This window comes from Nilaparvata lugens, chromosome 7 (genome assembly GCF_014356525.2).
Source record: "Nilaparvata lugens isolate BPH chromosome 7, ASM1435652v1, whole genome shotgun sequence".
Lineage (NCBI taxonomy): Eukaryota > Metazoa > Arthropoda > Insecta > Hemiptera > Delphacidae > Nilaparvata > Nilaparvata lugens.
The window spans coordinates 25,716,782-25,732,102 of NC_052510.1; the positions used below are offsets into that span (position 1 = coordinate 25,716,782).

General features: G+C 34.9%; 1 non-coding gene across 1 annotated transcript; it reads left to right on the forward strand.

Annotated features, from left to right (window-relative positions):
- Positions 1–4,187: 4,187 nt before the first annotated feature.
- On the forward strand, positions 4,188–4,259 carry Trnag-ucc. The gene has a single exon. It is a non-coding gene; the product is annotated as a tRNA-Gly (tRNA).
- The last annotated feature ends 11,062 nt before the right edge of the window (positions 4,260–15,321 follow it).

Genomic DNA, 15,321 nt, shown 5'->3' on the forward strand with positions numbered 1-15,321 from the left:
AAAACCAGCTGTCAATCTACAAAACTGTTTCTCCCGCTGTCATTAGTTCTTCACTCTCTCAGTTACTTCCGGTAGGAGTACACGATGTATTTCCATTACTCTTCTCAGAAAACTGATGACAAAATCATACGAATTGCTATAATCTTATTTTGAACTCAAGTAAATCAATAGTTATCCCATTTATGACAAAGCAGAGTAGGAACCAAAATCTATATCCTAGGGTGACATTGAATAATGAAATTATAGCAACAAAAGAGAGTACAAAGTTTTTGGGATTATTAGTGGACTGTAATCTCACATGGGATAGTAATGTTTGCCATGTTATGAAAAAGATTTCTACAGGTCTTTATGCTCTAAGGCAGATGTCCAATGTTTGTAGTGTCCAGACATTGAAGTCGATATACCATGCTATACCATGCTGTAATTCATTCACATTTGGCGTATGGACTTTGTATCTATGGCGGTACAACCAAAAAGAATTTGGACAAGATACTCAAGCAGCAAAAGAGAGCTTTCAGAATAATCCTTAAGCTTGAAAGATGTGATTCAGTACGATTGTTTTTCTCGCAGCTTGGGATTATGACAGTGTATGGGCAGTATGATGTCATCATGTTTTTAGAAAGACTAATACAGAAAGAAGAAACCAGACTCACAGCTACTCAGTTATTTTTTTTCAAAATTGCCAAACGATTTGAAAATTTTAGAAGATCTTAAAAGGTTTGGTATTGAGTTAGAGGAATATTTGATAAGATTATCCCTGTACTCGTTACAGGAATTTTTATAATATTTTATGTGTATAACATTTGTTTTGTAATTAGTATTTAGGCTATATTCCTTAGTATTCTGTGACACTATTCATATGTATTTTTACATGTTTATGAGTAAAGATTTTTTCAATTCAATTCAAGTCAATAAAGAAGACACCTATTGTGAATGATATGGTGTTTCAGATGATACAAGTGACTTCCACTTTCATATTGGCATATTAGTAATGTAGAAAGTTGAAGTTACAATAATTCAGAAACTCTCTTATTTGGGAAAATTGAAAATAGATATCAAATTCAGTAAAGTGAATGTCTCTGACAAAGTTATAATGAAACACCAGAATAAATTTATAGCGCCTAGCTGAATAATACAACAAAAAATACATCATCAAGTGAAATGCACAAAAAAATGCAGTAATATTGATCCTAAATATTGAATGCAGTAACTTATAATAGTGAATTACAATGTGAAATTTAAAAAATTTAGGCTATACATTTTAACATTCAAACTTATATGTCATTCAATATTGGCGAAATTAATTAGTGGAGAGACTGTGACCAACTCTACTGCCCTATAATCACAATATGTCTGAATCTTTGAATACATTATAAACTGACTTGGAGGTTATTGTCACTGGAAACTTCTAACTTCCACGTTTTGAAAAATCCTTCTTGACTGGTAAAGTAAAAAAGTGAATTGATTTAAACTCAGCAAAAAAACTAGAAATTCAATTAGATTTAGGTGACATATATTTACCACACAGCTTAACCCAAGTACTCACATACCTACCTATTCCACCTGGATTACAATTGACAGCATTATCTAGGCGCCTGCAGCAATAAACCAGTGTTGACTGTTGACCACCTCACGCGCTCAAATCGTGCGTTGCATCCGGCACCTCGGAAATCCGCACGGCAGTAAAATCGGGCCGCGTAAACGGCTGCCTGCAGTTTCCAGCCTCCAGCGGCCGCGACGCTGATAAACTTTACAGCCGACGCGCAATCAAACATGGACCGTGTGTGTGGGGGAATTCAGTTACGGATGGGCGCTGCAGATATGTGTTTTATTGGGCATTCAACAGTTCGGTAGCTGTCTCGACTGAATCCTACGCATGAATTGTGATTAAACGTGTACTGTACGCAATTGCTTCCTGTTCCCGCTTACAGCCAACACTGTAAATAACACTTACAGAGAACACTGTAAATGTCGATAGGCCTACACATCACCCGAGCGTCTAGTTTATTACCACACTACATACCCGTGGATTAATACTGTGTAAACATCTAGTATTATTGTATAGCGTAAAATTCTTACGGCCATTGCTTATCTGCGGTGTAGTATCTCTTGCAGACATCATCAAAGTAGTCCTCTAATAAACGCTGGGTTGCAAATGTGCACATGACTAAGAAACGTTCTGCTGTTCATTATTTCTGCTTTATTGCTGGGAGGGAAGCTGCTGATGATGGGCAATTTTGATTGGTTATGTTGTAAAACGTTTTCTTGAATATATTGATGAGTAGCTTCTGGTCTATAGCCAGAGTAGCTTGTGTCAATGAATTGGAAAATATTTATATTTTTTATTCCAGAAGCTCCCTATTACGATCCAAAATTTGAATACTTGTGAAAAATGATCATCAAGTTTTAAAAGAGAAATTCGATTTTTTCCAATGCAGAAGCTCCAAGTATTGTTCTGAGCTTGTGGTTCACAGCAGAGATTATATTATCTTGAGGCAATGTATAAACCCGAGTGAATAGACTATAGCTTTTGGTTGAATTATCAATTCTTAATTCTTGATATGAGCTGTTTGTATTCCATTCTGTATATTGATCCCTGATACATATAATCCAGTTTAAAAGCTATTACAAACGGAATTAACTGAGTTATCAGATTATGATAAGAAATGTAAGAGCCAAGTGTTTATATGTTTTATAGCTGGACGCTGTATCTTCCATTACTTCTCCAGCTTCTTTCTCCTCATTTGTTCCAGATGTAATTAAGAGGAGACTATTGGCGACTGTAGGCTTCACCGTGATAAAATCATCGCATCACTGTTCAATCCATGGATGAGTTATAATTAAAGCCACTGTAAGAAATGCAATTACGCGACAAACGCGTATAGCGACTAAGAATGGCGGTTTATTCGCGCTTCGAGATGCTTCCCGAGTCGAAAGAAAGGGTTGACTTACTGCGTAACACGGCCGTAAACAAGTTGAAGGCATTAAACGGCGTTTAACTGCAGTTAATTCAACAATTTCGAGAGAGAAAAAACAGCAGCGAGAGTTAATCACGGTTACGTGGAACGCGGTAAAGTCATAACTCGGTAATGTTTTATTGCAGAGACGCGTCAGGAGTATGGGTTGGTTATCCCCGGTTAGTTAGGAAAAACGCCCTCATTGTAATTATAAAGTAACGGGCGGTTATAAAAGCTGGTATTTCATTTAGTTTAATCGACGACAGAAAAGTAATTAAGATGGCAATGTAATTGAAGTTCGATTCAAGATTATCCAGCTCTTCACTTAGTTGCATCAGGAGGCAGTTGTTGCTCATAAACGGGGAGAAGTACGCCTACACCACTTACAATCGGCTTCCAAACGGAAAAGTTTTAATTTCATTCCTCTGCAAACTCATCATTCAATTCAACTTACTGATAATAAATAATATTCTTAACAATATTATAATGAATATTATTAGCAATGATAATATTATTTTATAAAGTTTGAGAAATTATCTATGACATCTCTCTGTGTAGTCAAAAATGGGATATTGCTGTAGTATAAGTAATAACCTCATTGGATGAAACAACATTGAATTATCACAATCACTTATAATTTTGGAAATCACATGATTTTTTCAATCATTCAAACAGTCAAAACAGTCAAATTCTGTATTACGTTATTATATTTGCTCATTTCTCTCCATATTTATGACATTTAATTTTTGAATTTGACATTTGAATAGGATTGGAATTATAATTAGTGTTTGTTCGATTTATCTTAGAAGATACATTCCTCTTTTTTATTTTTAATACAAGAGTTTCAACAGACTCCAAATCTTGGTACTGTGATCATTGATTCCGCGTCAGATCTAAATTCACTACATATTTCGTTGATGAAAAAACGTTCATATTAGATTTATTCAGACGTTCTTTCAACAAGACATTTAGCTTAAAGTAGTTACTTCTCAGAAGTGATTTACTTCTATCCGTCTCGCTTCATCACCGTTCATCTACCATATCTTCCTCTTTTTCACGCGCTTTTATACCCACTCTCTTTGATTCTTGCCGAGGAGCAATCTCTATCAGTAGCATTTCGCCTTTCACCACAAAGATGCGCTGTCTTCCTCATCATGGTCGTGATCTATTCAAGCAAAGCCATATCATCCTATCTCAAATAGTGAGAGAACTGATTTTCAACTATCGGTTGCGATGGTGGTGTAATGGTCAGCATAGTTGCCTTCCAAGCAGTTGATCCGGGTTCGATTCCCGGCCATCGCACAATTTTTTTATTGGTTGATATTGTTTGTTGTGAAACAAATATGGAATGTTTGAGGTGACGAAGTACATTAAACTGTCTATTTTACAAAATCTATTGAGTTGAGTTATGGAGAATTTAATGAAAAATTGAGAGAACTTAAAAAAAGTTCTACCAGTAAAATCTTATTTTAAGCGAGCAACTTCTGTATATATTTTTACTTCCCTTGCCCTATTACCACAGGTAAGGAATGTATTGTTTTCCAAAAAAATCAAGGTACCCTAATATTTAAAGTTTTCTATACGTTTTAATGTCCCCTGAGTCCAAAAACATGAATTTTGGGTATTGGTCTGTGTGTGAGTGTATGTATGTGTGTATGTCTGTGAACACGATAACTCCATTCCTAATTAACCGATTGACTTGAAATTTTACACTTATGGTCCTTATACCATGAGGATCCGACAATAAGAGAATCAATAAAATTCAATTCAAGATGGCGGATAATTACTAAAAAACCATGTTTTTCACGTTTTTCTCGAAAACGGCTCTAACGATTTTCTTCAAATTCATACCATGAATAGGGCTATCCATAAGTCCTATCAAATGACATGAGTCTCATTTCTGGGAAAATTGCATGAGCTCCGTAATATTCTTGAGAAAAATGGCGGATAATGACTAAAAAACCATGTTTTCATGGTTTTCTCGAAAACGGCTCTAACGATTTTCTTCAAATTCATATCATGGATAGCTATTTATAAGCCCTATAAACTGACATGAGTCTCATTCCTGGGAAAATTGCAGGAGCTCCGTAATATTCTTGAGAAAAATGGCGGATGATTACTAAAAAACCATGATTATCACGGTTTTCTCGTAAACGGCTCTAACGATTTTCTTCAAATTCATACCATGGATGCTATTCATAAGCCCTATCAACTGGCATGAGTCTCCTCCCAGGGAAACTAATGGTGGGTCCTTCCCATCCTGGAGAAATGGACTTTGTAACCTCCTTCTCGTGTATGAGTTAGGTAGGTAGGTAGAGCAGTTTATAAAAAGAACACAGTCGAGATATTTCATCTGTAAAACAGCTGTTTTGACGACTTTAGAAAAAATCATTGAATTTCACAATTTACACAAAGGAAAAAGTACTCTTAAAACAATTATATATACCCATATACAGTACCGGTAGTCTGATCGTAGTTTCAAATATGTTACCGCCAATCAAAATGTTATTCCCCTAAATTATTCTCGTTTAAGAATGAGGCTTACAGTTCAATGAGCAAGGAAAGTTGTGAGAGTGTATCACACCAGATTTTCATATTTGCTGGTTATTTATATTTTATTCATGGTTATTCATGTCCAACGGATCTCTAAAATGGCTCTAACGATTTTCACGAAATTTGGAACATAGTAGGTTCATGATATAAAACTTTGCACTAGGTCTCATCGCTGGGAAAACTCGCTGAAGGACATAAAAAGGATAATTCATCTTCTGTTCAAAAGCTTTAATCTCTGTTTAATGTAATTCAATCTTTGTCTTTCTGTTTTAAAAAAAGTTGTTCCAAAGTTCCTATAACAATTGTGATATTAAGACTTTCAATTTCATTTAAATAAACCCCGAAATTATATTAGTGAAGTCTGTTCGACGTTTTTCGCCACGCGGAAGGATCCAGCCGGAACGATATATTCTACGGCCGAATATATTTCGAAAACCAAAAACGGAAACAAAAGTCTACGTAAGTTATTCGAATATATAAAAGGGGATCCCCATAAATCTACGAAATTGCACAGCGTACAAATTCGTCCATTTAAGAAATGTCATGACTATAGGCCCAGTTTAAGGTATGAAAGTTATCATAATTGATTTTTATAGTATTAAATAAATTTAAATATCCAAGCTGTACTTAGCCAAAAGGTCTATTTTCCTTAGGCGAAACCACACCCTGAGTTAATAATTAATTAAAAAGTTAATAATTTTAATTATTAATTTGTTCCATTTTCTGAATCATAGTTTTGTATTAACTTATTTTTGCCTATTTAACTAGTGCAGTTTATGACCCTTTCCAAGGGCTATTATCCATTTTATTTTGTTCAATCAAAGAGTACCGAATTTTTACATAATATTCATAATTTAAAGATTCAGATCCGCTATCAACCAACATTCATTCTATATCGATTAAAAATCATAATTTGTGAAATCTGTTCATTATTTTATTCAATATTTGCTGTAAAAGTATATCTTTCAGAATATGTCCATGTTACTGTTTCATTAAACTGGGTTTACTTCATTACACCTCCAAATTCGTTCTTTCTCGACTGACACATATTGATCGTGCAGGACACGGCCTTTTTTGCAATAGTCAGACATTATCGAGTATAGTTTCTATTATTAGACTATTATTTCTTCTGGTGGTAAATGGTGGTCGATTTTCTTATCAAGTAATAAATCTTTTTATTGGGAATATCCCGCAGAATCAAATAATAAATCGACTCCCACTAGCCTACCACACCGAGGTGAAGTGAATCCTGCATTATCAGCCGATCAACGTCGCAAGGAGAGGTAATAGATCGTATAGACAACATTAGAATTAAACTCGGTACTCGAAATATTTACTATTTTGGTTCAGCATTTTGCCTTCATACAACCTATAGTACTTATCAGAGACCTGGTTCGCATGGATTTGCCATTTTGTCTGTTGTATCATGCGGTCTAATATCTTTCCAAACCACGGCACAATTATTGGATTCTAAATATATTAGTCATCATTTGGAGAAAAAGTTCACTCCAAAATTACTATCTCTGTCTGATCCTAGTGACACCATAATCTACACTCAGCAGATTCAAGTTGAACTGCATTTTATTATTAAATTGGATTTAATTCCATCTCACTATAATATAACCACCAACAGCGTTAGGTCAGAAATTCAGATCCCTTACTTCGGCTACCTTTGTAGACCGCCAAACCCTCTATTGAGCAAATTAATCTTTTCAATCTGTTCCATCCATACACCAGTCCTTCTACTTAGATACTCTGAATTAAATGATACCGACAATCCGGTTAAACAAAGGCTGGTCAACCTAACCTACAACTACCTACCGTTAAATCATAACCTCAAATACTGTAATTGTACAATTATTTTATTTAACCCAACCATTTTAATTATTAATTACTTTTTTACTGTATATCCACCCTCCTCCACAGAGCAAAATAGGCTGCAATATTCGCCAACACAAGGTAAGACCTTCTATACGAAGAAATCGTACTCATGGTTGAACGATTATAATCTTAGTTTTTTGTCTTATAATTCGAATTATATATTTCCGTGTCCCCCCCCTTGGAGTAAGATTATGACACATGTCCTCCCCATGGAGCGGATCTGTGACAATACTTTTTTCAATGTGTGTGTGTGTGGTGTGTGTGTGTGTTGTGTGTGTGTGTGTGTGTTGTGTGTGTGTGTGTGGTGTGTGTGTGTGTGTGTGTGTGTGTGTGTGTGTGTGTGTGTGTGTGTGTGTGTGTGTGTGTGTGTGTGTGTGTGGTGTGTGTGTGTGTGTGTGTGTGTATGTATGTATGTGTGTATGTCTGTGAACACGATAGCTCCATTCCTAATAAACTTGACTTGAAATTTTAAACTTAAGGTCCTTATACCATGAGGATCCGACAATAAGAAAATCAATAAAATTCAATTCAATATGGCGGATAATTACTAAAAAACCATGTTTTTCAAGTTTTTATCGAAAACGGCTCTAACGATTTTCTTCCAATTCATACCATAAATAGCTATCCATAAGCCCTATCAAATGACATGAGTCTCATTTCTGGGAAACTAATGGTGGATCGACTCCATCCTAGAGAAATGGACTTTGTAACCTCCTTCTCGTGCATGAGTTAGGTAGGTAGGTAGAGCAGTTTATAAAAAGAACACAGTCGAGATATTTCATCTGTAGAACAGCTGTTTAGACGACTTTAGAATAAATCATCGAATTTCACAATTTACACAAAGGATAAAGTACTCTTAAAACAATTATATATACACATATACAGTACCGGTAGTCTGATCGTAGTTTCAAATATGTTACCGCCAATCAAAAATGTTATTCCCCTAAATTATTCTCATTTAAGAATGAGGCTTACAGTTCAATGAGCAAGGAAAGTTGTGAGAGTGTACCACACCAGATTTTTATATTTGCTGGTTATTTATATTTATTCATGGTTATTCATGTCCAACGGATCTCGAAAATGGCTCTAACGATTTTCACGAAATTTTGAACATAGTAGGTTCATGATATAAAACTTTGCACTAGGTCTCATCGCTGGGAAAACTCGCTGAAGGACATAAAAAGGATAATATTCATCTTCGGAAAGACCATATAATGATAATTTGGTCGTCTGTAGATAACAAAGGTTGCGTGTGCCTGTGTGGGAGATCAGCTGTGTAGTCAATCAGCTTACGGTATCTCGCGAGAATTTGTTGACATGACGTGATATATCATTATATTCAAAGTTAATCATTATTTTACAGTTTTAAGTGATTAGTGAGTGTTATTTTGTTATTCAATTTGGTTTGTAAACAATCTAAATTGAAACTTTTATGTTTTCAAATATTTGGGCTGAAAATTGGACCTGAATTCAAGTGTATGGATCATAACCTACTTTTTGGACCATTTATAGTGATTAAATCAAAATTCGGGGGAGAAACAGTTTCGTGCTGTGCCTGTTCGTCCTTCCCCAATCATTTTGAAGAATTGTGCTCTGTTTATCAATAAATAAATAACGAGCGAAGCTCATTTATTATGTTATATTATACATCTGAAGCCTCCACTATCATTCCGCCTGTTATGCCTACACTATACCTACTACATTGATACTATACTGCTGTACGAGACCAACTTTCCTTCATATTCGCTCCTATACCATGTTGTCACGTTATGTTTTTCAATAACGGGTTGCCCTGCTTGGCTGCATTCGATAGAGCATGAGTAAAAAATTATATAACCCTTGTTGTGGTTCTTAGAATATATATTATACCAAATTCTTACTGGCTCGCCCAGGAGCTCTCGCAATTCTCTGCTCTTGCCGGTTACTGACGTCGGCTGCTCCATCAGTTCACAATTTCTGTGACTGATTTGTCGAAACCCGCAAGTATAGATGCGAGAATTTGCACTGCTTTAACTTAAAACTATAAATTTGAGACTCTTCTGGTCGTATTCAATGATATTGGATAATTTATATAAATCTCTGGAACGTATATTTCCAAAGATTTGACTATCAATGCTGTATATCGCTGTCTTAACCAACTTATTCAGTGAAGAATATAGTCAGATGGTAATCTTATTAATACTTTAATACTGGTAACTCGATAGATAAAAATGAGATTGGTCATGCATGGAAGTAGGGAAACAAATAAAGGATACACCATCAAAATTTATATACGTATATTACACAAAAAATCAACAAATAAATGAATATAGATATGTATAGGGCAACAAGCAAAAATAGTAAAAATAAGAACAAAATATATATCAAAAGAGAAAGTATCACAGATTAGCTCACTAGTTTTTTAGCACGAAACGTTACCATGTGCTTCTTGAATCATTAACCATATGCATTCAGATTATGTAACTCAATTATCGACTTGCTGCTGCTTGTCGATTAAAAATCTCAATATATATCTTCTTTCCAAATTAATAAAAATAATCAATTGATAAATTATAAATCTCAATATATATATATATATATATATATATATTATATATATATATATATATATATAAATCTGATATAGTTCTTAACTTGTAAAATACGTTTTTGTACTTTTCAAGACTTGCACAAGTTTTATATTAATTTCAATATTTATAGAACCTTCCGACGAGCTAGCTTTTTAAATCTTATTTCACTTGAAGCACTGAGGGCGCCCTAAATTCATATATTTCTCGATAATTATCACTCACGTGCTGAATTTCTCAAGATGAGGGTGGCGATCCGAATTTCCTGTCGTCCTGGATTTTCCGGTGGCCGAAGTCGTCCTCTCCAAGGAATAATAAATATCTAAATGACTTAGGCCTTAATACAGCATCACAAAGTCTTATAAAAAATTAATTAATGAATTTAAACTTTAAATCTTTCACAATTTAACAAAAAGGGACTTGTGCTCTATAAAATTTGGTGGCGTTCCATGGCGGCGTCTGGCAAGCAAGTGGGCTCTGACCTACCCCTATTCTCTAAGATCATACTTCCCTCTTCCAAATTTGCATACATTTAAATATTCAGTTACTACGCCATTATAAAAATCAAATAGTCCATGCCAATCTGCTAGGTTATTACCTATATCTTAGGTATTATTTTTTATAATTACTCGGATTACATCCAATATATGATCTGAGTAGTGATAACTCTTATCATTTATATAAATATCTATGGTTATATTTGAATCGGCTCACTATTGCCGCCCATCAACTACTGCAATTTGATTGGTTCATTCACAAATGGTCCAAAATTCACAAATGTATCCATGCGCCTACTGAATATACATACTTCCTTAATATTTTTATTTATTTTATGTGCTTTGTACATGCTCATTACATATAATAAATTTTTATAAACTTTTTAAGTTGTTTTTCCATCTACAATAGCACGCCATGTGGTTACCAAATCCTCTAGTTGAATGCTATTTGTTTACAACAAAAATTTGCCAAAGGTGTCTGGCTAAATTTCAAATTACACGGCTTGATCGATTATTCAGGTTGCCGACCAGTAAGTATTATAGCCTAACCTCAAAATTCCAATATTTTATATAATACAACAAAATAGCAAATAAAATTCTTTTCTATTTGGCTGTTCTAATAGTAGCCAGGATACCCGTTATTATCTAATCTTTCACTTGTTGCTATCGCACCCGGCGATAATAGAGCAACTGTTCGCTCGAGACCTATAAAATCTGTTCATTCAGCAATTTTGCTTGCTTATCAAATTTAATTTATTACAATGTATGGACTAATATCAACTTTTACGAAACGAAGAAGCGAATCAAAAATATTTTTCATAGTAGAAATATGGAATTGAGTCGAAGAAAGCTATATATCTCTCTCTCTATTGAAATTGTGAAGACCTTTCTATGCTTGTGCTTCTGATTTGTGTTGTGGGTTGTGGAGATTAGAGCATGCAACAAAATATCAAAGCCTCATCTAAAGTAATATCTTCTCAAAACTTCACTATCATCTGGTCGCCCTTTTTCAATTGTCCTTCTCCTGCTCTCTGGACCAGCTTAAAATCTGATCGCTCCCCCACCATTTCTTCCAATACTGCTATGGACAAATTGATAAATTAAATCCACCCCATATGAGTTCCTTTCGAGACCTATAAGCTTTATTGACAAGACTCCAGTGTTATTATATCAATTGTTTACTCTTCCACTGAAACTCATCCTTGAGCTCTTTTTGATCTTCTGTGGATTTCGTTATTGTTAAATCAAGATGAAATTGGTTTCAGAGAGATCATGTCCTCAGGGATATGAGACTATGAAATATACTTATCCCACTAGTAACATTCTATGAAAGTAATATTATTATAGTCGTCAGTCTATATTTATTTGTGATGTAAAGTGATAAATTGAGCTCTTTCAAAAATCAGGACTTTTTCATTACAAAAATAGAATGAACGGTAATATTTTTGTCAAGATCTGATCAAATTGAAATCCATAAACCGCAATCACAATTGACGATATACATAGTGTTTATTGAGTCAGTAGACCAAGTACTTCGTGTCTCATCCTCTCTATTCACGTGGTCAGCATGTTGAAAACAGGAGACAGAGTCTCTTCAGTCAATCATTCAATGCAGATTGTATTGTTGCTGGTGATATCCAACAGGAACATCGATAGTGCTGCTGTGACGTATGATGCTCATCATAATGAAAAGGAAGTCTTCGAAAGAAGGAAAAATAAAAAGTAGTAAGGAATAATTGGGGGCATGATAGAGAGTACGTATAGTGAACAAATTCAATTCGTTTTTAGCTTTCTGGTGGATTACCATCCCGTGCCTTACTTGCGTCCCGGGCGCTGATGACAATGCGAGCTGTAATCATAACAACGACAAAAAGCTCCAACTACAACAATTGAACTGTATCGGAAAGGTAAATCGGGCAGCAGGCGTTGAAAATAAAATATACGGCTGGCAGGCAATTGACAATAGATGATAAGTGTGTCCAGTTTATGTAGCACACACCTGTGCTCTCCGAGTGATGTACGGCTTGACCGTTCGATTTTGTGTAAGTGAAAGAGCTGTACATTTTTAGTTTTATTCGACGATTTCTCATCTCAGCCAGCCTTCTTTCTTCTGTCCTTTGTCATCAGTGCTGTGATGATTACCATTATTGATAATGGGATGAGCTGTTAGAAGTGCCCGGAATGTACTGGTCAACCCGTGACGGGTCACTCTATCATTCTATTGTTCGCCATGGTGGATGGTGGGTCGCAAGTGCTTTATTGGTGCTGGGGTGATCTACAGTCAGATGGTGAGATGGTGTGGTAGTGCGCAGTATGATGTGATTATATTATGATCACAGAAAATGGAAATTTCTTACCCTCTTGAATTTCCTTCTTTTAACCTGTTAGAAACTTTTCTATTATTAAAACTTTTTATCCTTTGTGTTGTGATGTTGAGATGATTATCAGTCATCGATGATTCAGAGAGTCATGATTTAATGTTTGATTAGAGGAATTTGTAAGAAGTTGAAGGAAGCGGTCAGCATTCTTTAAAAACTCACTGACTATGAAAACTCTAGATTAAAAAAATAATAGTTTCAATATACCGAAGCTATTCGATTATCTCTCCCACACATGCATGAATGGATTCTCCCCATTCTTGTACAGTTTTGGAAAAACCTTCCCCAAATACATAATCTATTTGGACAAAGATAGAAAATTCATACAATTTTTTTTTGTTCCATTCCAATACAATACATATCTATTTGTATAATACCTTCCAAAACAGACTCACACCCATAAACAACCCCATGAAACAGGTTCAGTGACGAATTGAAAAGCAAATATTGGAATATTGAGAAGCTATTACTCGCCACCCCTTATATACGCCAACTACAAAAATGATCCGCACCACAACATATGGCACGATATATAGGGTGGAAAAATAAAGCCAAAAATGGCGGTCGTGTCTGAAACGTATTGTGTTTGACAAGTGACGTACTTCTTTCAATTTTATGCATAAAAAACCTGCTTGTGTGTCGCTGAAGCTCATGCATAAATTCATGCGTTTTGATAGCAAACATTGCAACGCCCAGCCACACATGATATTGTGATTGCTGTCAATATTTGTGTGTGGTTCAGTCTTTTTTTGTCAAATTTATTTAGGAAATAGCTCTCAGGAAAATTGTATTTCTGTCCTTTTCTACATTAGGATTATTTGCATAATATTGTTATCATTGGTGAGTTACAAAGCTAGAGAGAAAATTAATTTTTATGAGCTCCAACACTAGATGATAATATTATAGTGTTCAAAAAATAATAATAAGTTTGTCATTAATAGCGATGATCTCAATGAACAACAAGGAGTTCACTATCTCTTATCCTATGTATTATTTTCAAAGAGGATATTTTTATTGAACTATTCTACAAAAGACTTCTAAAGATGAATAGGGTTTATTGAATGCAGATCCTATGATAAGACATTATTTATGTTGAGTGGTCAAGTTTGTCTTCCATCATCCCACACAGTGCCCCCTATTTATTACAAATAACTGCATATTAAACACGCTACCATTGTTGAGATCTCTGACAAGAGCGTGTTCATGCATACATAAATTCATGTAAAGAATCCTTCTTCAATAGCATATACACTGTCACCGCGACTGCATACCACAGAGAATGTGGACCCTTTCAACTCACCAGCTAGCTATTTGTATATACATGTTTACTTGTTGTTATTCCGATGTGAATTCTCCCTTGTATGGTGATCGAAGCCTATTGAAAAGAAGTGGAAAAGATGTTTAGGTGAATTACTCAAGGGAGAAGAAATATATAGATGCCAAGGAAGAGAAATGAATATAGATCCTACTTGGAAAAATAAAAATGTTGAGGTATTGCTTTGAAAAAAAGAGGAGTAGAAGGTCAATGGAACCTTTAAAAGGTTATCTCTCACTTTCGTTTTGCTCAGCTTCTATGTTCTTCAAGCTTTTTTCACTTCTTCATTCGATTTTCACTTTTATTTTACTCATGCATTTGACAGTTCGTGTCCAGAGAAGGGTGAATCATATACCATTATATTGATATGTATAGTAGGTGGACGATGAAATACATGTAATTCTATATCGAGGAGATTCAAGGGTCTAGTTAGTTGGAAATGTGTAGCGGTCGGTTTGCCTTTGATCTTTTTCACTGGTTGATACCAACTCGACTGAGGATAGGAGACGTTTGATCCTTTGCGTTTTTTCTTTCTGTCTTGGGATTCAAGTGGAGTAAGAATTCACTCTTGCTTTTCGGACTATTCATTACCGGACGTAGTCGGCCAAAGACCTTCAGTATTGTTTTTTATCACCGTATTGGGCTAGGAAAAATAACAACTCTTGCTTGAAAGTCCTTTCCGTGATATCACATATTCTATACTTTCCTTCGATTGAATGGAAGTGAAATACCCAAATATCAATTCTGTAGAGTACGATAAATTGGGAGAAAAAAATTGAGTAGTAGGATCTCCGAAATGATTTCAGCAGTCACAGTCTCAGTTTTTGCAATAAATTATTACCATTGTACTCATGAAATGTATTCTTAATATTGATGAATTGCAAGACAATATATCAGATAGAGCATAGAGCATTGTAGTTATCAAGTCATCGAGGCTACTCTTCTCTTTTACTGACAATCTCATGTCAATAATATAATTTTGTTAATTTCCTCAAAACTCATTTCAAAATAAATTTGCGAGGAAATAAATAATAAACTATTTGATCGAACTACCAAAGATTACCATGTTATGGACGGACCATCGTGAAGTTAATTTCTTGTTATTATTTTTAGAAACGCTTGTAGGCATATTATTCAGGCTCTTCACTATCCTCTTCATCAAACCCTATTATG